The sequence below is a fragment of the Euprymna scolopes genome, chromosome 15, assembly GCF_053919585.1.
Source record: "Euprymna scolopes isolate OS-2025 chromosome 15, ASM5391958v1, whole genome shotgun sequence".
NCBI classification, from domain to species: Eukaryota; Metazoa; Mollusca; class Cephalopoda; order Sepiida; family Sepiolidae; genus Euprymna; species Euprymna scolopes.
Window position 1 is genome coordinate 33,799,316 of NC_136496.1, and position 24,349 is coordinate 33,823,664.

Genomic DNA, 24,349 nt, shown 5'->3' on the forward strand with positions numbered 1-24,349 from the left:
TCCTGCGTGGCTTAGGGGGCAGTACGAGGCAGAACTTCAAGTGTGGCTGGATAATGGCTGGTTAGTTCCATACCCAGAGGATGAGCTCGGGCCCCCGCGGAGGCTAATTCCCCTGATGGCTGTCAGACAAGAGAACAAGCAGAAAGTTCGACCTGTTCTTTATTACCGGGAACTTAATGAATACGTTGACCCACACACTGCGGGGGCTGATGTCTGTGCTCATAAACTACGAGAGTGGCGGCGGCAGGGTGCGGAAGCAGCCATACTGGACTTGCGAAGAGCGTACTTGCAAATACGTGTTGAGAAATTGCTGTGGCCGTTCCAGACGGTGGTGATCAAAGGAACTCGCTATTGCTTGAACAGGCTAGGATTCGGCCTGAATGTAGCCCCTAACATCATGACAGCAATCATGCAGGCGATCCGGCGTGAAGATGAAGCGGTGAAACATGCGACATCGTCGTATATAGACGACATTTTTGTCAATGAGAGCCTCCTGTCTGCCCAGGCGGTCAAAGAACACTTCGAGCATTTCGGATTGTCGTGCAAGGAGCCGGAGCGGCTACAGGACGTGGCGAAAGTGCTCGGACTGCAGGTGAGCGGAAGTGCAGATGGCCTTCAATGGGGAAGAAGTGGTGAAATCCCGGAAATCTCATCTACCATCACACGTCGGAGCACGTTTGCCATTTGCGGAAAATTGGTGGGTCACTTCCCTGTGTGTGGGTGGCTCCGAGTGGCTGTAGCGGCCATAAAGCGACGGGCAACTTCTATGTCAACTGGATGGGACGATGAGGTGCATGATCCTGCCCTGCGAAGCATGCTGGTGGAAGTTGTGGCCAGAGTGACCAATGATGACCCTGTAAGGGGGAGCTGGTGCGTCGATGGGAGTGAATTTACAGTTTGGGTAGACGCCAGCTCACTTGCCCTTGGCGTTGCTCTGGCGGTCGACGGAAGGATAATAGAAGATGCCTGCTGGCTTCGGCCGGAGAATGACGCCAAGCATATAAACCTTGCTGAACTCGATGCTACACTGAAAGGAGTCAATCTAGCGCTTCAGTGGCAGGCTAGAATCCTTCACATCATCACGGATTCCACGTGTGTGCATCGGTGGATGACCAATGCCTTGAACGGAAAAGCACGTCTGACAACGAAGGCGTCGGCCGAAATGTTGATCCGGAGGCGGCTTGCTACCCTAACCGAAACCACTAAGGAATACGACTTGGTCATAGGTGTGACACTGGTGCAGTCCTGTTTGAATCAGGCGGATCGTCTGACCAGAGTGCCACGCCGTTGGCTAGACCTGCCAAAAGAAGTGAACGAGTCAGCACCTGTAAATTGCGCTGCAGTGGGACATAGACTCAGCCCGGAGCATATTAATGATGTCCATTGCCAAAGCGGGCACCCCGGTGTAAATCGAACGCTTTACTTCGCCAGATTGGTTGATCCCTCTGTGTCTCGGAGGGCTGTGAAATCTGTTGTGGGAAGCTGCAACACCTGCCGATCGATCGACCCAGCACCTGTCCGGTGGAAGAAGGGAATACTCAGTGTGAAGCGTAATTGGGATAGGATTGCGATGGACATAACGCACTACAACGGGGGGCATTTTTTGACGCTTATCGACTGTGGACCATCTAGGTTTTCATTTTGGCGGCCCCTTCGCCGGCAGGACGCGGCTGCCATTATCCATGAGTTGGAAGGTGTGTTCCTCGAGCGTGGCCCTCCTGAGATACTCACCGACAATGGCCCCGCTTTTGTTAGTGAGCCGTTTAAACAGTTTGCAGATGGTTGGGGTGTCCATCTGCGTTTTCGGTGTGCCCATGTTCCCAGTGGAAACGGAATTATTGAGCGCAATCACAGAACTGTTAAGACAATCGCAGCGCGGAAGGGGTGTACGGTACCTGAAGCAGTCTATTGGTACAACGTCACCCCTAAGGACGATGTTTCACCCTCCACCGCGCCAGCCAACGCGCTACATACATACCGTGTCAGGGTGAGAGGTTTGGAGAGCAGCTCACTACCCGAACCGGAGCCACCACAAAAGAACATAAAAGAGGGAGATGTCGTCTGGGTTAAAAGACCCCGAGGCCAGTGCACGACTCGCTACGGAACCGGTCATGTCACTGAAGTGATCAGCCCGCAGGCGGTGCGAGTTGATGGAGTACCTCGTCATATTAAAGACTTAAGATCAGTATTCCAAACGCAGCTGCCGCTTGACGAAGATAGTGAAATTGAATCCGTGACCAGCGACCCATCATTCTGGTTCATGACGGCTTTTCAACGCACAGCGACACTGAGAGTGGTAGCCTTCAAAGTACTGACCCTCCTGCTGATGATGAAGACCCGGACAGTGATACTGCGATGCTCAGCTTTAGGTTCGCCGACCTTCGTGCCACGGAAGAACGCAGACGATGATGAAGCCCCGAATCCCCCTCTCCGAAGAAGCACTCGAAGAAAAAGGCCACCGCCTCCCTGCTCTTTCTGTGATAATGAGATCAGGGGGGAGTGTGTAATAAATTGCGAACAGACGGGCTTACCTGACAAACGCTCGAGGTGTGCACTCTGCAAAGCGGGCACGTCCAAAGAAAAATGGCAAGATGGCGGCGGCCGGTTAATATTGCCAAGTAATCACGCAAAATCTCGTGTTCTCTCGCACACACGAGAGTTCAGCTTAGCATAAAAATGGGTCACTGTGAGCAAGAAGGGAGAAGGAAAACGTAGTCAAGACAAAGACGACGCTTCTGACGACTGAGAAGAAAAAAGAAGAAAAAGAGCAAGAAGTAGAAGAGGAAGAAGAGAACGATACATGAGAAGACGAGGTGTGCGCGGTTTTGAGTAAATCGAAACAGACAAAAAAAAACTCTGATTACATTTTAAAATTTTCTAAAGTGAAACGTTTCAAATATCTCATAAGAAGCTAAGGGATTCTAAAAGCACTTGGAAACTGGGCATGATTAGCAGATTGGTCAGCTCAGGCTTCTCTGATGCCAATCCAAACCAAGTAAGGGTCAAAATGAACTGTTGCAGTGTGCACATCTACTTTCCCGGGTCATTAGATCTGAAATAAGAGCAGTGGGAAGAGTGGAGTATGGCAGAGCGTTTAAATTCTTTTCAAATGCCATTGAACGGTAATTAAAGAATTTAGTAAAATCTTTAAGATTCGTTAAAAAAAAATATTAAAGAAAATCCCTTTAAGAAAAAACTACATCTGGTTAAAAAACCCATAACACGCGATTAAACATACTGAAACCAGCAATCTCTTAGTTTCATAAATAATCTGTTTCTAAGAACTTGAAATTAATTGATGGAGTTAATTAAAAATTTAATCATAATGTGTTAGAAATTATACCTCTAGGTGTCCCTGATAATTAAATTATCTTTATAATTCGTGTAAACCTACTTCAAACTAGATCACAAAAAATTCGAAACCTTAGAGTGCAGAACCACCTTCCCTTTTGTTTGTCCGCCAAAATATGGCGACTTTTACACCTGACGAAGGTCGGAGGTTACATCGAGCGAAATGTTGTGCAAATAAAACTCAAGATGAGAACAATTTTCCGATTAATCTAAACAATACAAATTCATACCTCATTACAAAAATTCAGAACTGTAAAATCCCTTTAACGTGATGTTATGTGCTTATAGGATTCCGTATTCGATTCATAGCAACGAAGGATCATCTTGCTAGGTTATTTAATAGAATGGGTGAAAAGGGTATCTTGTTCAATGTTTCGAGGATTTTTTTTACATAGACATCACCACTTATCAAAGCCAAGAGGCCACTCGAGGATAAGGGTTAAAGAGTGTACAGTAGTTAATTGGACAATATAGTAATCGTTATTAATGGAAATTCGGTAAATTTGTTAACTTAGGTTGAACGGCTCATCAAGAACTTGTTCACGCCGGACCCGAAGACAACCATAATGTAGTCAGCTGGAAAGCAGGCAAACGGAAGACAGTTTCACAGGCGTGCAGTTCTAAGAAAGAAACTTTGTTCATGGAATCTATGCTTAGGTTTAGGCACAGATAAAGAATGGGAGAAATTATTGATAGTGTTTTCAGCTAGACGAGTGTTTCTCGTGAAAGTTTGACGAAGGGGGGAATTAGAACTCAGACGAGCACCTGCTACGAAAACAACGATGAAGCAGAGTCAGAATCGCAACATCTCTTCTGTGAGAAAGAGGTTGCAGTCTGGAAATCTGAGCAACGGCACAAGATAAAGAGAATCTTCATCTATTGTTTCCCATTAGGATGATTGCACTACCAATAAACTAAACTAAAAAAAAAAAATAACGGACATCTAGATGTTTAAAGATATTTTGTTTTCGGTTGCTAAAAGGTTGATAAACGACACTCCGATACATGAATAGGTTTACATTCCAACGCGCGAAAATAAAGAAAGACAAAATGGCGGCAAATACAGCTGTTAAGATCAAATTCCAAAAAAATAAGAAAACACTGCAATGAACTAACGAAATGAGCAAGATGGACTATTAACCGACAAGGGTGATGGTTAAAAGAATAAAACATTGGCAATTCATTTTTATTCTTCACGTTGTTTCCTATACGTTGTTCTAACTGTTGTATTTCCCGCTCTTACCGTCTCTCTTCATTTGCCAACCATAAAACGTATATGTATTCATTCACCCTCGTGAAATGGCTTAAAGAACTCACGATTTACTATTGATAAAAGAATTATTATTTAAAAGTCCAGATGTGATTTAATTTACTGCTACATCAACTTCAATTAGATAAGAGTGAAGGCAAGCTCAGAAGCATAAAATATTCAAAGACACTGTTGATGAAATCTCAGAACAATAGACTGCTTAAAATTATCTAAAGAGTGACTTCAATTTGGTTATATATATATATATATATATATATATATATATATATATATATATATATATATATATATATATATATATATATATATATGGGGGTGCATACTAGCGACGGGACGATTCCAATATTTTTCCTGATTCCGATACAATTACCGATTCCGATTCCGATTCGGAAAAATAGACTGCTTAAAATTACCTAAAGAGTGACTTCAATTTGTTTATATATATATAAAATGAAACGTCTGGTTTGTTCGACATCACTAAACTAGAAATCTACAAGTGAGTTTTTCGTTATATTTTGCAAGAATGATTGTATCTAACCCAACTGTGTTTTTAAATATTTTTTAATTAAATATTTTTAAATATTAAAAACACTTTTTTCGACATCGTTTTTTTTTTTCGGTTCCGATTTCAGCCGAGGCGACTTACCGGAAATAGTACAGGTTTATATTGAATCTACTTTCATTAGTGACTTCTCATATCGATAAGTATACGATTTATCCAGTTTGTTTTTTTTATATAGAAAAAATTGAATTAATTTTTTTCCTTCCTGCTTTTTGTACTTTACGTGTTCCTCCCCGGCATAACAAAAGAAATTTTAAAAATAAAACTACTCACCAGGATTGTTGTTTAAATACTTGCAAAAAAAATACACAAAACAGTTTGTTTCACTTTTTCTAAACTATAAAAAAATAACCTTCCCGTGTTAAAAACGGCTTTCGGATTAAATAACGATTTCTCTCTCTCTCTCTCTCTCTCTCTCTCTCTCTCTCTCTCTCTCTCTCTCTCTCTTACTAATTTTTTTTTTTGTTGACACCCAAAGAGTAAATATTATTTTTTTTTAATATGGCTTTATTCTGTTCGTAGCCACGCTAAATAAAAATATACCAGCTTTGCGGGAGTCTCTTATGTAGTTTCAAATTTTTAACTGGACACACATACATGAACACGCACACAGACAACTTTACCAACATATAACTGATTAAAGATGGCGGTTAAAAAGCAATGTTTGGTTGGGGAATCGTTTAAAACGTATGTATTTAAGAAATATAGTGTTTCAGCATGAAAAAAGGATTGATATACTGACAAACCTGTCAAACCGAAAAATTAACGCAATCGTCATACGCATGCGCGTTCCTGTGTGTTGTATCGTTTGTCGTTACTTGTGATTTGATGCCCGTCACTCAATGGCGCTGTGTCAGAAAACTTTCAAAATGGCGGAATCCACTCAACGCGCATGTTGAATTAAAGAATCTTTTTTTTTTTTCTCTTACAAGGTTGGTTTCACCTTGCTCTCCTCTTGTTAGCATTTCACATTCACTCGTGTCATTTGTACATTTACTATTTTTCATCCGCTTCTTTTTCGGTTCTTTCAAGTTTGCCAGTTTATTTGCTTTTCTTATTTTAGCTTTATCTTCCCGTCGTATCTCTCTGTTGGTTTTTCTTTATCAATTTTTTTTTATTTCATTCATTTTCTTTCGTTTACATTTTACTTTTTTATCCATTGTTTTTTGTGTGCAAATAGTCGGCTTTTTGAGATAACACTTATGATGTACTTCAATATATAAGTAAGGTGATGAATGGAATATATATATATATATATATATATATATATATATATATATATATATATATATATATATATATAAAATACGCGATTCCCTTGGATTTTATTTGTGCGAATGGAAATTTAACTAACTTTCTTGGGTTTGCACTTTTGGATTTTACCGTCATTGGATACTTACTACTTAATAATAGAAACACACTTTGTACCTTCAACTTTATTCGCATCTACTAAAAACTTGCCCATATATCTATTTACCTAATTACACATGACTCAAAACTTACTGTTTTATCCGTACTATATTGCACTCGCATCTCAAGCCCTCCTGACATCTAAAATATAGTTTGGGCACACCATGTAGTTCAGTTCTTAACACCTACTCATACTTTAATGTTATCCTAGACCCAAGCTAACATGAATAAATTTTAAAAAATCTATAAAGGGAAAGCCTCAAACCACATTATCTCCTTTCTAACAAGCCTTCTTACAATCATAGTTGCTTACACTGCATGAGCTCTACTCACCCCCTTTATCCAGTAACAATGAAATAGCAATGTCCCTAATTCACTTTGAGGAGTGTAACTATTCAGCAGATATATAACCTCTACAAACTAACCCAGTAACATTAACTAACCACGCGGGGTCACAGAAATACCTGGATTAGAACCCAGGCGCGGAGCAAACCCTCTCAGTGCTGACGGACCCAGTAGATCTTTCCAGATTATCTGTCTAGGAGAAGGAAAACTCTGAAACTAAACCAAAGGGGAGGGAGGCCTCTTCAATCTTGGATGACAACCTTCCTAGAGCTGGTGACTCAAACAAATTACCGGTTTGCTAACCTAAATTGCTTAAGGAGTAGATAGGGTCTGTCTATCGCCCGGCTTCCATACTCCTTCTTTGCCTATTAGTCAGGCGCAGAAACACTATCACAGTGATTCGACAGAAACACCCAGTGGTAGATCTTGTTTCTTGTCTAGGGCAATGAATGCCGTTTCCTCACTCCCGATACACCCCACCTCTAAAACTAGGCACTTGAGAGTGCTTGAGTACCATATATGCCTGAGCAATTAGATTGGGTTGAACTTCCTCTGATGGGTTGAGGGTACCGGATTGACAGTTACTGGCTGCTGTTTCCGAATGGTAGTACAGGAGCCCTAACTCTTTGGTAACGCTTATAGCGGCTACACAATCAACAGTTGTATAATATCGGGATGTTTGTAGTGCCATGTCGCGCATGGAAAGAGACCCTGCACTCATCCCCGGTGGGCTTTCCTGAGGCCACAGTCCTAGTTGATGGAGGGTCATCTGATGGTCTACTTGTGATGCATGTGTGACACTCTGCATAACCTTCTGTTCAGCTCCCCCTTACCTAACTTAAACTCGTTAAAAACATATGATGACAGTACAATCTAAAAATAAGCTTAAACCAGGCTTAGGGTCAAACAAATCCAACTTGCCTCCTCCCTTGATGCTTGTATTCACAAATATCCGTGGGCTTAGAACTAATTTAGCTGATGTTGAAGCATTTGTCCTAACAAATACCCCGGGTATCTTAGCACTAAGTGAGACTAAGCTACACTCCTCCATCCCCTCTAACTACTTTAACATGCCTGGATATCTCCCACTCTGCCGTAAGGACTCTGACAGACACATGCACGGACTTGGAGTTTACATTCGTAATACCCTTCCCTTGACATTTTACTTTCTCTACCGCTCTCCCTCGACCCAAGACTGCAACATAATAAACAAAGTCTCTGACAGCATAGACACAGCACTCTCCATCGACACTAGCGCACAAGTACATGTATTTGGTGACTTTAATGTCCATCACAAAAACTGGATTGGATTCTCTACTTACACAAATGCAGCGGCCAGCACAACTCATAGCTTCTATATATCTCACTCACTATCACAAATTGTTACTTTTCCAACCCGTTTCCCTGACCAGGAAGAACAACACGCATCACTTTTAGATCTGTTTTTTTACCACAGTTCTTGATGATTGTATAACGAATGCCGACAGCCCACTTGGGAACGCTGATCATGCAGTGATAATGGTTGAAATCGCCCTAAACACTAGAGCCAAAACTGAAGAGCCAGTGCTCAAAAGAACGAGATATTATAAAAGGCTGACTGGAAAGCCATCAGTGATCTTATCAGAGATGCCCCATGGGGAAATATTTCTTCTCTTCACGCTGAACAGTGTGCAAACGAGACCACTGAATGGTTCAAAACTGCAATCGAAGCGCATGTTCCCATGCGGAAATTCTATAGCAAGACCCACGCTCCCCAATGGTTTACTTCGACTTGCGCAACTGCCATTGCTCAAAGGCAGCATGCATACCGCAGATTAAACCGACATAGGTCCAGTTCAAACAGACAGAAGTACATAGAAGCTAGAAGTAACGTTAAGAAAGAAATAGCGACAGCTAAGAGAGAATTTACGGAAACCACAAAAAAACGCATCGAAGCAAACTAGGAACTCGTGACTTCTGGAAAATCTACAACAGTGTAGTAAATAATGGGCAATCAACAATTCCCCACTAACCAACAATCACGAGGTTGTTTACTTAGCAACCGAAAAGGCTAACATGCTTGCCAGTCGGTTTGCCTCAAACTCCACACTGGACCCTTCCAACCACCCCTACTTGAATTTCCTATGCGGACAGACGCCACGCTAGAGGATCTGAAAACCACCCCTTCTCAGGTGCATGCTATCATAAAAAACCTTGACACTTCAAAAGCATGTGGACCCGATCTCACACCAGCTGTGCTATTAAAAAATGCTCAGCCGAAGTAGCTCCAGTTCTCTCGAAATTTTACAACAAATGCCTTAATGAATCTTGCTTTCCCGGCTGTTGAAAAACTGCTTCTGTGGTATCAGTATTGCAGAATTCTGGTGAAAGAACTGACCCATTAAATTATCGCCCCATTAGCCTCCTCCCACTTTTTGCCAAAATATCTGAGACCTTAAGTAACCAGGCTCTAGTCCATTACCTTACAGATGCTAAACTTCTGACTGACCAACAATATGGATTTAGACAAGCCCGTTCCACAGCAGGCATCGTAACTGTAATCTCTGAACGTATATACCATTCACTGGACAAAGCGGGGGAGGGCAGAGCGGTAGCTCTAGATATATTTAAGGCTTTTGACAGGGTATGGCATGAGGGTCTCCTCAGAAAGATTAGATCATACGGTATCACTGGTAGAATACTTAACATAATTAAATCCTTCTTAGATAATAGAAAAATCCAGGTTGTCCTCGACTGTTGTACATCTAAACAATATGATATAAATGTGGGAGTGCCATAGGGGTCTATCCTTGGACCTCTACTGTTCCTGATATTCATAAATTACCTCCCCGACAAAATTGCCTCTGAGATGGGTATATATGCTGATGACACCACACTCTATAGCAGGCACGACAGGAAAACAAATGAACATATATCTAAAGAAAAGGTAGAAACACTAGAGGATGCCCTCCAATCAGTAGTGGAATGGAGACAAAAATGGATGGTCACGTTCAATGCCGCCAATATTAAACTAGTTTCATTCAATAATTACAAGAAACCTTCTCTACCACCTATAGCAATGGCCAACGACTCTTTATCTGAGAGTACGTCTTTCAAGCTCCTTGGCCTAACGTTCACAGGAAACATGAATTGGAACAATTACATCGAGGGCATTGCCAGGGCCGCTGCGAGGAAGGTGGGCTCTTTCTACCGTGCTAGAAAACTACTAACACCCAAAAGTATCCTGTACCTCTATAAGGCAACCATTCGCCCATGTATGGAGTATTGCTGTCATATTTGGGCTGGTGCATCGGCTACTAGTCTCTCGCTCCTTGACAAGGTTCAAAAGAGAGTCACAAATCTAATAGGCCCTAAACTGGCATCTAAGCTTCAGTTTTTGTCCCATCGACGAAACGCTGCATTCCTCTGCCTGTTCTACAAGTATTTTAATGGTGAATGCTATGATGAACTACAAGCACTTGTGCCTCCACGACGTGAACAATCTCGACAGACCCGACAGGCTGCAAAATCCCACCCCCACACTGTAGATACTCCTAGATGTGGAAGATCTTTCTACTCCAGTAGTTTCTTCCCCAGAATCGCTAGACTTTGGAATTCCATTCCAGGTCACTGCTTCCCCAACTGTACTGACGTGCAGAAGTTCAAGTGCAACGTTAACCAACATCTTGCTGCCCAAATCCCTACATAGTACCCCAGTAGTTGGTGCTCCTGATAGTAGCCCCCTACACCAAAGTGGCAATTTGCCTTGTTTGGGGTGAAAATGTAAAAAAAAAAAAAAAAAAAAAAAAAAAAACTTTACCTTTCACCAGACTATCCATTCACGTGAAATCACTTTTTTCTTCACCATATTCCCTCTGCTTCACTTTTTTGTTATCAAGTAAGATCTTTGATTTATGTGTAGTTTCATCAAATACTTTTGCAAGCATAATCCGATCCCGCATTTTGCTAAATCTTACCCTTTGATAAGGTACAATCGTTTCAGAAACGATATTCATTTTATTTAAAATTTACAATAATTGTATTCGAATATTCATCTCCTCATCAACACAAAAAAATAAAAAAAAAACTAGCATGTTGTAGTAACTTAGGTGGATGGTCTTGAAAACATTTAAAACATTAGAAAGAAGTTGTGAATCTTAAGTTGATAATGAAGATAAAAATTATGAAAAAAATAAGGATAAAATTAAAATAGAAAAATTAGAAAACAAATTTCTTTAAATACCTTTTTGAGATTCATTAGGAAATTTGTTTTAAGTCATTCAGTAAAATTTGTGTGCATGTTTCCGTGTTTGGAGCTTGAATTTAAAATAAACCGTAATTAACTATTTCAACTATTCGAGCCCAAAACACGGAAGCAGTATATATATATATATATATATATATATATATATATATATATAGGGTGACCCCCCAAAAAACGGGTCCCAACTCTAATTAGGCTCCGTTTCTTAGTGTTTTGTCCGAATGAAATGAAACTTTGGTCATAACTAGTCTATTATATTCAAAACATCACATCCAAAAACTAGGGTCTTTGGCCTTTTTTTCTCCGTTCGACAGCATATGTTCTAGATGGCCTCCATTTAGCTTTTGTTTTTTTGGGTCATCCTATATATATATATATATATATATATATATATATATATATATATATATATATATATATGTATATATATATATATATATATATATATATTAATTTTACGAACGTAAAAATATTTAGATAAATATTTCAGTAATAAATTAATTACAAATAATACGTCCCAAAATATGGGGTGACTAAAATATAAACAATGTCTCGTTTTCTGATTTGAAATTATAGAAAAAAATAAATCTTCTACTCAGGAATTGTTTATAATATACATAACAAACCGCACCCTACATTTATTCGCTTTAAACTAAAACTTCCGAAACAGTTTGCATTATATTTCATTTTCATTGGTCACACACGAGTGATTCAGTTTTCAGAATACATCCATGTCTATAGTTTGCATGTAGAAAAACATGGGTACAGGGGAATAAATATACTACGAAAGAAATCTATACAGGGATATATACTGTTTTTACTCGATGTTAGCAAGTATTGCATCAAACTAAAATCAGTGGATAAATGACATTGGTTTCTCGAAACATCATCTAGACATTATGGAAACGACGTCAAGTGTAGTCACTGCGGGAAAGTAACAGAGAACTGGTCTAAGAAACTAAGATGAATAAAATCAAATGAAACACAATATTTCCTTTTTTATTAGTGTTAAGCGCGATCAAAGATATAACAATCCTTGAGGTACCTTTAATCAAAATGTAATATTCTTATCCGATTATTTGAGTAATCTGACTTCAGACAATATCGAGTTGTGTGATAAGGGGGGGGGGGTGCTATTGCCAAAACATTAAGAAAAGTTCGTAAATAAACAATCAAACAGGAAGTGAAACCAGATATCCATATAAAGAGAGAAATGTATGTATGTGTATGTATATAATAGACATATCTATGACCTGTTGAGTCATAACCAATACCATATTATTTTCTTATTTATTCAAAAATTCATATCTGACATATTTGTTAAGACATCCGTCTTTCATAGCTAACATTTATCTTTATCTCTATTTCTATGGTATCATTATTATTATTATTATTATTATTATTATTAGTAGTAGTAGTAGTAGTAGTAGTAGTAGTAGTATATAAAAGTATTATTATTCTGCCGTCTAATTTTCATACTTATTATGGTATGTACAGATATAACTGTAAATTAGATGGCCTTACCAAAAGAAAAGGTCACTCTTTCTCTAAATGTACACAAAAATATTATGAATACTAAATAATGGTTCTATCAACATAGAGGGGAGAGAAATGCATAGATAATTCAGGAAGATATGGGTGACTTGTTCAGTTGAATTGCGTTTGATTATAAAAATATGAGCACTAAACTAAGGTATATTATTGCATGCATTTTGCAATATTAAATATCTATTTAAAATTAAAACATGGATTAACTCACATTTCATATTATACTAAATAGAGTTCAATTATTGTCTCCATACAACGCCGAGTAATCTGTATATTAATAGGTTAGTGCGTGTGTGTTATTCATTTTGTGTGTCACGCTTACATCCGAGTGACTGTCGTTTAATTGTTATGGGTTTCCATTTCTTGAATTAAATAATTTTACCAAATTCATAAGTTTTGGTCTCGGTTTCGATTATAACTGATAGCACTTTAGTCATTTATTTTTTTCGATTATAGCTGAAGAACTCAAGTTATATATATATATATATATATATATATATATATATATATATATATATATATATATATATATATATATAACTTGAGTATATATTGTTTTATAAGTTTTGGTTTCGATTTCGATTCAAGCTGATACACCCATGTCATATGGATATATTTTTTAATTTTTGAAATCACAATTTATTAATATATAAAAATCGATAGAACATTAACTCTATAATAATATATACGAAATCTGCAAGAATTAAAATATCATATTTAAGCGTACTTTACGATCGGGCGTCCCTGTTAGCTTAGATAAATACTTTTGTAGTTTTAACAAAAGGGTTACAATAATATCACGTCGTCTCCATTTACGCTGAATGTCAACAGAATGTCAACATCAATATATTGTATATGAATGAGTCCGCTGTGGAATTTCCACAGGTCCGGCTAGTAATTAATAAGAAAATTAAACCTCCAGACGAAAATAACACGTAAATAATCTTCTATTAAATTAATTAGATTTATTAAGAACGGATTTTCTCTTGTGTAGTGGAAAATATCTATAAAAATAAAATTAACGAAATTAGTGACAAAAAAATTTAGAAAAATGAAACATGCGCTTACATCAAAATTATTCATTTCAATTGTCAAAACATGAACAATAAAAAGCGCCATTGAACAACTAATATGATTAAACGAACCGTTATGATGTTTTTTTTTTGTTTTTTGTTTTGTTTTGTTTTTGTTTTTTAATAATATCGAACAAACTGAGACTTTTGTGGATATTAATAAAATATATTAAAATTTTATGAGTTCCTGGATTTGTGCGTGTTTTCTCACTTTAACGTACATTTGGTTATTACGCGTTGATTTTTCTTTTTTAATTATTTAACGTACATTTGGTTATTACGCGTTGATTTTTCTTTTAATTAATTATTGATTGAATATTTACTGGAATCAAAAATGCAATAGCCTAAACCAAAAGGAAATATTTAAACATCCTATTTTGCGCTTCATTAATATTTATTCTGCCCGTCGGTTTTTGCCAAAAACAAGCCTGACACTACCTAGCCAGTTTCAAATACCTGCGTTCGTCATGTAATCCAAACTCCACACATTCTCTTTCTCTCCCCCAATCTCTCTCTCTCTCTCTCTCTCTCTCTATATATATATATATATATATATATATATATATATATATATATATATATATATATATATATAACGTGGGGATGAGGGGGAGAAAGATAAAATAGTTATCCATGGGCACGTCAATCTGATGAATGGTAGGAACGGTGAAACACTTGTTTGTGGATAACTTTATATATATATATATATATATATATATATATAATAAAATAAAACCTATCGTACGCAAGCTGATCTAAAAAAAAACATTTTGAAAATGTGGTAATTCTTACTGTCTACTCCTTCTATATACGGCATAATCGCATTGACACAACAGTTCTTGTCAGATCACCGAAGTTAAGCAACGTTGAGCCTGGTTAGTACCAGATGGGTGACCATTTGGGAATTCTATGTGCTGTATGTGCTCTCCGCTTATCTCGGCATTTGTTTCCACTCGCCCTGTACTTCACTTGCCACTGGTATTTAACAATGCCGTCTAAGGAGAGGTGTGGCTGGAGATTGCGCACCTCCTGTACAAAAATTTCACGCGCGAGCAACCCTTCGTGGGTATCCATAGTCTGTCCAAGACTGAAGGAGCCTGTTTTTTTGCTTGTTTTTTTTTTTTACTCCTTCTAACGTACTATCTTTAAAAATAAATATTTATAGCTCTAGTATCGTACTATTGAGCTATCTAATTGATAACTACGTTATTTATTTATATAGTGATAAATTACATATAAAAATATATGTGTTATATCTATATCTATACACATATGCATATATGTGTGTTCCTAAAGTGGGTTGATAATGCCAGATTAATTTAAGACTCAGAATACCAATATACTTATATCTAAAAAATAACAAAAACGTATTGTGGCACGTGTAATATTATGAGAAATTAGAAATGCTGATCCACGCATGCATGTGTTTCATCCTTTTCATGGAATCATCAGGATGATTGTTCTGTTGGTCACATGATTCGAGATCTCAAGGCTGAGTCAACATTTTATCTTTTATCTGAACGCCTACGGTTATACCCCAAACAACCACGCTGAAATGAAGAGAATTGAAGGTTATTTATGTCTACATGCTAGTAAACAATTTGTTATATTTCTCTCTAATGGCCGAATCGTCAAATGTGTTTAAGTCTATTTAATTGAAAAAAAAAACAGTATTTGTCATTTCTTGACTTATATACTCGTTGGTGATAATAAAAAAACACACGCAGCTGGTTATAAAAATATTTCGTTTATTTTTGTAAATGTAAACGTTCTATTTTCAATGATAAATTGACAAGTCTAATAGCGTTCGTGACACAGATAGTGGTGGTGGTGTTAGTAGAGAAGAATGTATTGCTAGCACCCTCTCGTGTCGCTGTCTCAACTCTGTCTCTCCTTCTCTTATGTCTCTCCCTCTCTCTGTATTTCTTTTTATTTGGCCCAGATGACGTAAACATTCCACCTGTATTGTTTCAAAAATGTGCGTCAAATTCGCTGACCGAAGATTTTGCGGCCTAGAATTTCACTTCACTTTTACGTCATCTCCCGGGCCTTGTATCCAAATTTGAGACCAACTTTTTTCTTTGACGTCACTCCCCGTGGACCTCGATTATGCAACAATATTTATTGACTTTGGTTTTATTTGCAGTCGCAACCGACTAATCCTTTCCTTTTGTCATTAGATTGCAATTAACGAAAGGTTCGTTTGATGTTAGTTATACAGAGGAAAGAAAGGAGATTTTATTCTATTGGTGGTAGTATACAAACTCCTTCAGTCTTTGGCAGGCTATGGATACCCACAGCAGGAGTGTCTGCGCGTGAAATTTTTGTGGCAGGAGGTGCGCAATCTCCAACCATACCTCTCCTGAGTCGACATTGTTGAATACCAGTGGCAAGTGAAGTGTGTGTACAGGACGGCTGGAAACAAATGCCGAGATAAGCAGAGAGCACATACAGCGCCTAGAATTCCCAAATGGTCACCCATCCGGTACTAACCAGGCTCAACGTTGCTTAACTTCGGTGATCTGACAAGAACTGGTGTGTCAACGCGATTATGTCGTATATATTGGTGGTAGTAATGAAGCAACAAACAACATGACTATAAACGTATCTTAAAGAATGTAGAAATAACATAACGTAAATAGCGACAGAGTTAGAAAAGTAAAAACAACGTAACGTAGGTAGGAACGTAGGTAAAAATATGAACAATTATATAACGTAGAGAAAATCGGTTGGTTGGTTGGTTGGTTGGTTGGTTTACGGCATATCAACCCTTTTCGGGTTATTTAATGCCGAATCTAAAGATTTTTTTAATAGAATATATTTGCTGTTTTCACATCGGTTTTTATTTAACCCATAGTTGGGACCCTAACAGGTACTACCACTCCGGGTCAGAGTGGACCTGGGAGCAATGGTAATTAAAGGGTGGCTCCACACTCCCCAAAGCCCACAAGCTGGGGCCTCACCACTGGATATAGTTTAAGATCATATCCAGGACCCCCATTGAGGGACTTTTACCCTCTGCAGGGGGCAGTCGGCGTATTCTAATGCCCCACCGACAGGGCCGAGAGAAAATCGGAGAAATGTAAAAAAATATATATATAAGGTAGATATGCCAAAAGAATAAATGTAAACTAGCATCACATAGATAACGCAGATAAATACGTAGGTTTAAAAGTAAAAACAACACGACGTAGGTATGTACGTCGGTAGATATTGACAATTATATTAATCAATCGCTTCATTTATTTACAAGTGTTTATTTACATTAAGTTTTAACTGTGACACTGTTGTAGTCATCAAGGAAGCAATCTTGTGGTAAAATGTTCCACCGATTGGAAGTTCTTGGAAAGAAACTCTGTTCATGAAAATCCAATTTGAGTTGATGCACACGCTCTAAAAAAAGGAAAGTTCTTGGCAATGGTGGTAGGGAGACGAGTTCTTATTGTGAATGTTTTATAAGGAGAAACCAGAGTTTGACGCTCACTCAAGTACTTTCCATGGCCTCCCCCAAATTGCATTCAACTTGTAAGCACATCACATACTCTCTAACAACCCAACCCTATTTTTTTCTTTTCCTATGTAGATTTCAGCCCCACTTAGAAATCGATCTGCTTGTTTTCGGTTCCCAACAAGCTGGAAAACAGTAGGTGGTCTGCCATTTGTAAAGGTTTGGGAGGATTTTACTAACATGTTTTTGCATTTTTCCCCACACCCCACGCCAATAAAATCCATCTATAAATCTATAAAAGTGAGAATGTGTGTTAGGACACTTCGCAACCTACATAGTAAACTATTTTTTTTTATCTACAGACTTGAAATTATATATATATATATATATATATATATATATATATATATATATATATATATATATATATATATATATAGGCGCATAAGTCTGAAGAGTCCTAGAGTGGATGAAACGCGGAATATTCAGTGTAGCTTAATCGCCATATACATTTTATAACTTACTAACTAGCTCTACCTACGTATTGAGCACTTTTGAAGTAAATACTTAAAGTTTTCGCACGAATCTATACTTTCGTATATTAATTTTATGTGAGTAAATTAAGTATATATATATATATATATATATATATATATATATATATATATATATAACTACTTAATTTACTCACATAAAATTAAGATATGTGGAAAACTTTTAAATTTGTTAAAGCGTTAACAGTGAAAAATTGGTACGTGAAGGGGTCGTCGGATTCTTTCTCAACTGCTTCACGAATGCGTATGCGTGAATCGTTCAGATGACAGATTATTTATGTTAAGAATAAGTAGGTTTTAAAACAAATTTTTATGGATCATGTCAAGCTGGCCTAATGGTTATAATACTTGACTTGCTGTCTTTTGATTTTGATTTCTATCTTAGCTCGAGTATTTTTTTACTTACAAGAGGTGACCTGTTAAGAAAAAATAGAGTACTCATATGATCATATACTCATATACTCATATAATCATATACTCATATAATCATATACTCATATACTCATATAATCATATAATCATATACTCATATAATCATATAATCATATACTCATATAATCATATAATCTTATACTCATATAATCATATAATCATATACTCATATAATCATATAATCATATGCTCATATACTCATATAATCATATAATCATATACTCATATAATCATATAATCTTATACTCATATAATCATATAATCATATACTCATATAATCATATAATCATATGCTCATATACTCATATACTCATATAATCATATACTCATATAATCATATAATCATATACTCATATAATCATATAATCATATGCTCATATACTCATATAATCATATAATTATAATCATATAATCATATAATCATATAACCATATACTCATATGCCCACATGCTGATATGCGGGCAGCCTGCTAGTATATCTACAAAAGTGATAATGTGTGTGTGTGAGGATAGTTTTCAACCCATATAGTCAACGAATTTTTTATTTACAGACTTTAAATCAGGTATATAGGATATTCAGGCATGTGGAAATCTTTTTAATTGGCTTTTATCTGGCTGCTAATGGTGCCAAACTGAAAAATTGCTGCTAGGGGCGGTCATTGGATTTTTATCTGATTGTCAACTGTTTCACGAGGTTTGAAAACACTTTTAAAGAAAGTGGCAAGCTGGTCTAATGGTTATCGTACTTGACTTGTCTTTAGGGTTTTGATTTCTATTTCATCTCGAGTATTTTTTTTTTACTATCAAGAAGTGAACTGTTTAGAAAAAAAAACATAATGTTCGCAGTTTTTTTTTTCGTTTTTTTTTTTTTACTTTTTATTTTTAAGGAATTTGACGATATGTTTAATACCAGGCACTGTTGGGTACATCTAGTTATTTTAGTTATAAAAACGATTTATTTATGTATGTAAATATTTATTTTTAAAAAAATGTATTTGTGAATATTAAGTAGCGAATGTAGTGTAAAGGTGATTAAAGATTCTAGCTAGGAAAATAATAGACAAGGATGACCATAGAGCCGACCCTCCACAACACTTTTGAATAGCCTCGTACCTCATTTATTTTGGTATTTTTCAGACATAAATATTTTTTCCAAGTGTAGTATCTGCTCTGTCTTTGTCTGGTGAAAGATAATTTTTGTAGACTGGGGCAATTTTAATTTTTTTTTTTTCTCCAAATTGAGAGTATCCTTTTGGGGGGGGGGATCTGTATTCCTCCGCCGAAATTTAAAACAAACCATGCGTATAATTCTGCCTTTGTTTTATGGGGGGGAATAGGGACTAGAAATGCCTCTTTAACAAATCTGAAGCAACACAACGTATATAGGTACTTCGCCGGTAAGTATTGACAACTGGATATATAAATATAATTGTTTGAGGATGTTCTGTTGACGATTGTGATTTAAAAAAAACATGAGGCAGATAAGGACATAGCTACAAATCTAAAAACTAAATAACGTTGATATGTACGTCGGTAGGTATTGACAACTGGATTAATAAAATTAATTGAAATTAAACTTCTGAATGGTTTGTTGATATTTGCGAGTCTAATTAAACGTGGATAAATAATGGAGAAATCAGTTTTTTGTAATTTTGTCTTTTTTGTTATTATTATCATTTGCAGACGGATAATTATTGGTCACTGACATGCTGACCAATACAAGTAATCATTCGTCACTCAAAGGTCAAATTCGCATTTAAAGGTCAACGTGAGGCAAATCGACAAATCGAAGAGTAAATATCCAAACCACAGACAAGTGCGCCTCGTGAAACGTTAGTTGTTTAAATACGTCATCCATCAAGGCGTATCTGTAAATGCCGAACGCTCACAACAGAGAAATCTATTGGCGAAAGGTCACCGACTGTTTGACCTTTTCTGTCTCGAGAACCTGAAAGAGTGTGTACGCGATGAGTTTTTAATGGTAAAGCGAGTAAATGTTGCGTAATTATATTGACAGAGAAAATACAACAAATAGAGGGACGTAGGTTATTTATTACAAAGGAGTTACAACTTATCAAGTCCCGAAGGCCATTCGAGGATAACGGTTAAGGAATGTAAGGTTGTAGTGTAGTAATCGTTAGTGGTGTAGATTGGGTAGAATTTGCATTATTTAAAGGGACAGCTACACAAGAACTTGTTTGCATTGGACTTTGAAACGACGACAATGTTATAGTCAGTTGGCAAGGAAACCTGCGGCATTATGTTCCACAGGCGAGTATTTCTAACAAAGAAACTTTGCTCATGAAATTTTCGTTTAGTATTAAGCACAGATAGAGATTAGGGAAAAATTGTTGACAGTGGTTGTAGCTAACGAGTGCTTGTGGTGAATGTTTTATAAGGGATACCATAGATTTAAGCTCAGTCGAGCACTTGCCATGAAAATAACGATAGAACAGAGATAGACTCACAGCGCCTCTTTTATGAGAATAAGAAATTAGGGATATAATAAGTAACGGTCTCGAAGCCGATTTTGTACCCAGTCAAGTCAGGAAAAGATGCGCGTAAAAACTCTTTTCCAGATGTGGCAACAGGTGTTCACCTATTTAGGCAATAGTCAGTATTTACTTGCCTCACCACGACGGCCGAAGTAAATACTAGGTCTGGCTTTAGTTTTGATAAAATCCAACTCTCAGAAATAGGCACTCTGGATTGAGACAAAATAAAAATAGTTTTATCTAGCCTGCAAAGGTACCAAGATTAGAATGATGGCTATCCCATATAACATGATCCTTATCTCATATCTCGTCTTTATTTTAGTTTAATTAGGTTTCAGAGATCAAGAGATCCTCTTTATAATCTTGATTTCTGTGTGGGTTACATTTATATCCGAGAGCTCAATGTACCATAATGTGCTGCGACGTTCTGTAGACAGAAGACGCTGCAGTGAAATAGAGAGAGGAGCAGTCGGAGGTAGCATGACTGGTGACGTCACGCGGAGACAACAACAGGGGGCAGTAAGACAGGGAGAGTGGGGTGTGAGAGACGTGACGGCGTGAATAGCAAATGGAAAGAGAGCAGATGACAATAAATTCCCGCTAGCCGATGACAGCTCTATCAAAATTTGTTATATAAAGTGGAAAGTACGGGCAGTAAATAAAAGTGTCTCTCAAAAAAAAATGAGTTCAAAGTATTTCGTTTATTTGGTTGGCACTTCTATGGAGTCGGCAGACGAGAGGAAAAACGAAATGGGAACGCCATCTATAACATTACACTTTTAAGGGTTGACGTTGCCCCTTTTTATAGCTGCTCTCTAAAACCAGTACACTTTCGTATTTCAGGGATTGTGTCTCATTCATTTCGTATTGGTTCGATTGTTCTGTTGTTGGCATTGGTTTACCCGATATTTTTCTAGTTAAAATTGTTTCTTAAATAAAACAGGTATTTACAGGAGGGATCACGTGCAAGCTGCCAACATCCTAAGTGAAATTGTTTCTGTGCAATGAACAAAATTCGAACTTGGCACACCCAGGTTGTCAGTTCGTATTGTTAAGCATTTAGCTACCGTCACCTCCCTAAGATTTTGTATATTTGATGGGGTTTTACGTAAGAAGGAAATACAGTGTGGATCGGTAAATTTGTCACAATAAAGAAAACAACATTACAACTTTATTTTAAAACTTTTATTGAAAAAATCAATTCAGGTAACTTGATTATGTAGTAGAGCTGACAACTATTACATGTAGCCGCATTCAGCCTCAATCACCGCCTCGATATGGGTCCGGAAGTGGGAACATGCTGTTTGTACAAGTACCGAATAGAGTTCGCCGAATCCTCGGCGGATGGCGGCGATTAGGTTGGCTTTGCTGCTATGGGAAATCATGTTGGTGATATTCTCGACGTATGACCAAACGAGGTCGGTCAGTGGGTTCAGGTGAGAGGAGGATTGGACTAGTTAGATAAGGGTAGAAAATTGTAGAACACATTCTGAAGCCAATCCTGGGTTTCTTTGGACTTGTGGGCCAGCGTCGAGTCCTGCTGACACATCCAGGGTCTGCTGGCGGCCCCCTTATTGCACCAAGGGATTACCACACTTCAGCACATCCGGACATACTTTGGTGTTGACTTGCAAGCCAATTTCGAAGATGTGAAGTGGCACGATGTGGTCCTCACTTGAAACCACACTAAAGATCATAACCTTTGCCGGAAACTTTGTTTTCATCACCCTGTGCAGGTCCCTGTTATTTCTAGTAATCCAGCGATGCGTTTTGACGGTGCTGGCAGTGGCCCTGTTATCATAACTTGGATTTGTAGAGAGCATGAATTGCACAACAGCGTGTCTCTCTCTCTCTCTCTCTCTCTCTCTCTCTCTCTCTCTCTCTCTCTCTCTCCCTCTCTCTCTCTCGTTGAACATTGTGTTACTTTCAAACATGATAGAAGGCTCCTATCGGTCTTGGGATTTGTGCACAACTGGCCAACTCGGAGATGGTCTGCAACAAAAAAGAAAAACGGTTTTTCATTAAACGGAAATTGAATCATGTCATCTTTTCTAAGGCAGGAATTTTATCGTTCCACCCTGTATAATGAAAACAGAGACAGAAGATGCCTATTGACCTTGGTCTTGAGAGGATCAAGGCTATAGAAAAACGGAAAACAGCTGACAGCTACACAGGATTGTAAGTCCTGTAAAGAAGCTACTAGGATAAAAAAAAAAGTATTATATTGTGGTGTCTGAACCGCTGAACATTTACATGTTTGTGTGTTGTTCGTTTACACACACAAAAGACACACAAATACGTAAATGCACACACGCATACATATAATAAAAATAATAATCATAACAATAGTAATAATATATTCAACAAATTTATACGTATTAGTTGAAGAAGACCGAAGGATCGGTCGAAAATATGTGCTTTTGAAAGAAACATTTTTCTTTTTCGAAAGACTTTTTGTATTCCTACACGTCAACACATAGAAAATAAATACAAAAAAGGATATAAACATTTATATATTTTTCGTATTGACTTTGTTATCCAAACATTTTATAATATATATATATATATATATATATATATATATATATATATATATATATATATATATCTGTGGAAATATACATTATTTCCTTTTAATATATGCCAATCCTTATTTAAGAAGTTCAATGTAATTACAGAGCAATATATATTTCTAAATTCAAAATGGCGTAATTGAAACATATTTAAGGTATTTACAGCTTCTCTGCCAATTTTCGGATTTAATCATGTCAATACGTACTTTATTTCATTTTGATGAATTGATTGTTGCTATTTCTTCTGATGAGTTAAGGGTAAAAGTGATTCACTAATTGATTTAAGTGATTGATTTTGTGCTACGAAACAGATACTGTCAAGAATTGTAAATGTCAACTGAATTAGAGGAATAAATTATAAGATCATGAACTTTTGAATATAGACTTTTATCATTCATTCACTATATATATATATATATATATATATATATATATCAGCGAAACAGTGTTTCATGGTAAACAACTGATGATCCCTTAAATTAACATTAGTACTTTAGTGAATTCGAGAGAGCAAGTTGATACATTGATTGTAGGTGGTTAAATGACTTACTGACTAAGTAGTTTTCTAACGAATGATATAAAATATAAAAATTAAATAAGTGTTTTTATATAGTTTTAAAGGTTAAAAAACTTCCAATATATATATATATATATATATATATATATATATATATATATATATATATATATATATATATATATATATATATATATATACACAAGAAAAAATTTAGGGAATCACGTTATGATTAAATCAGCTTTATTATAATAATAATAAATAATAGTCACGTTTCCCGCTGAAATGCGAAATTTCTGAGTGTCCAATAAGAAAGTAATTAAAGATATCAAAGCAGAAGACGTCGCCATTTTGGTTCTTATCACGAAAGCTAAATCGCCCAACTGCCAAGATAAGTGTTCCACGTTTTAATAATGTCGTTTTTGCATCCAATTTACTTCATCTTACGAAATGTGAGACTTTGTATAGACGAGGCAATGCGTGATGGTATCACATGGCGACATCTGGTAAAAGTAAAATGCCTAGTTG

General features: G+C 36.9%; 1 protein-coding gene and 1 pseudogene across 2 annotated transcripts in view; one reads left to right on the forward strand and one right to left on the reverse strand.

Annotated features, from left to right (window-relative positions):
• The window catches only part of LOC145293768 (universal stress protein in QAH/OAS sulfhydrylase 3'region-like), a 340,470-nt gene that overhangs the window by 208,474 nt on the left and 107,647 nt on the right, over nucleotides 1–24,349 (forward strand). The window lies entirely within an intron of this gene.
• Nucleotides 16,248–16,364, reverse strand: LOC145294484 (5S ribosomal RNA; annotated as a pseudogene).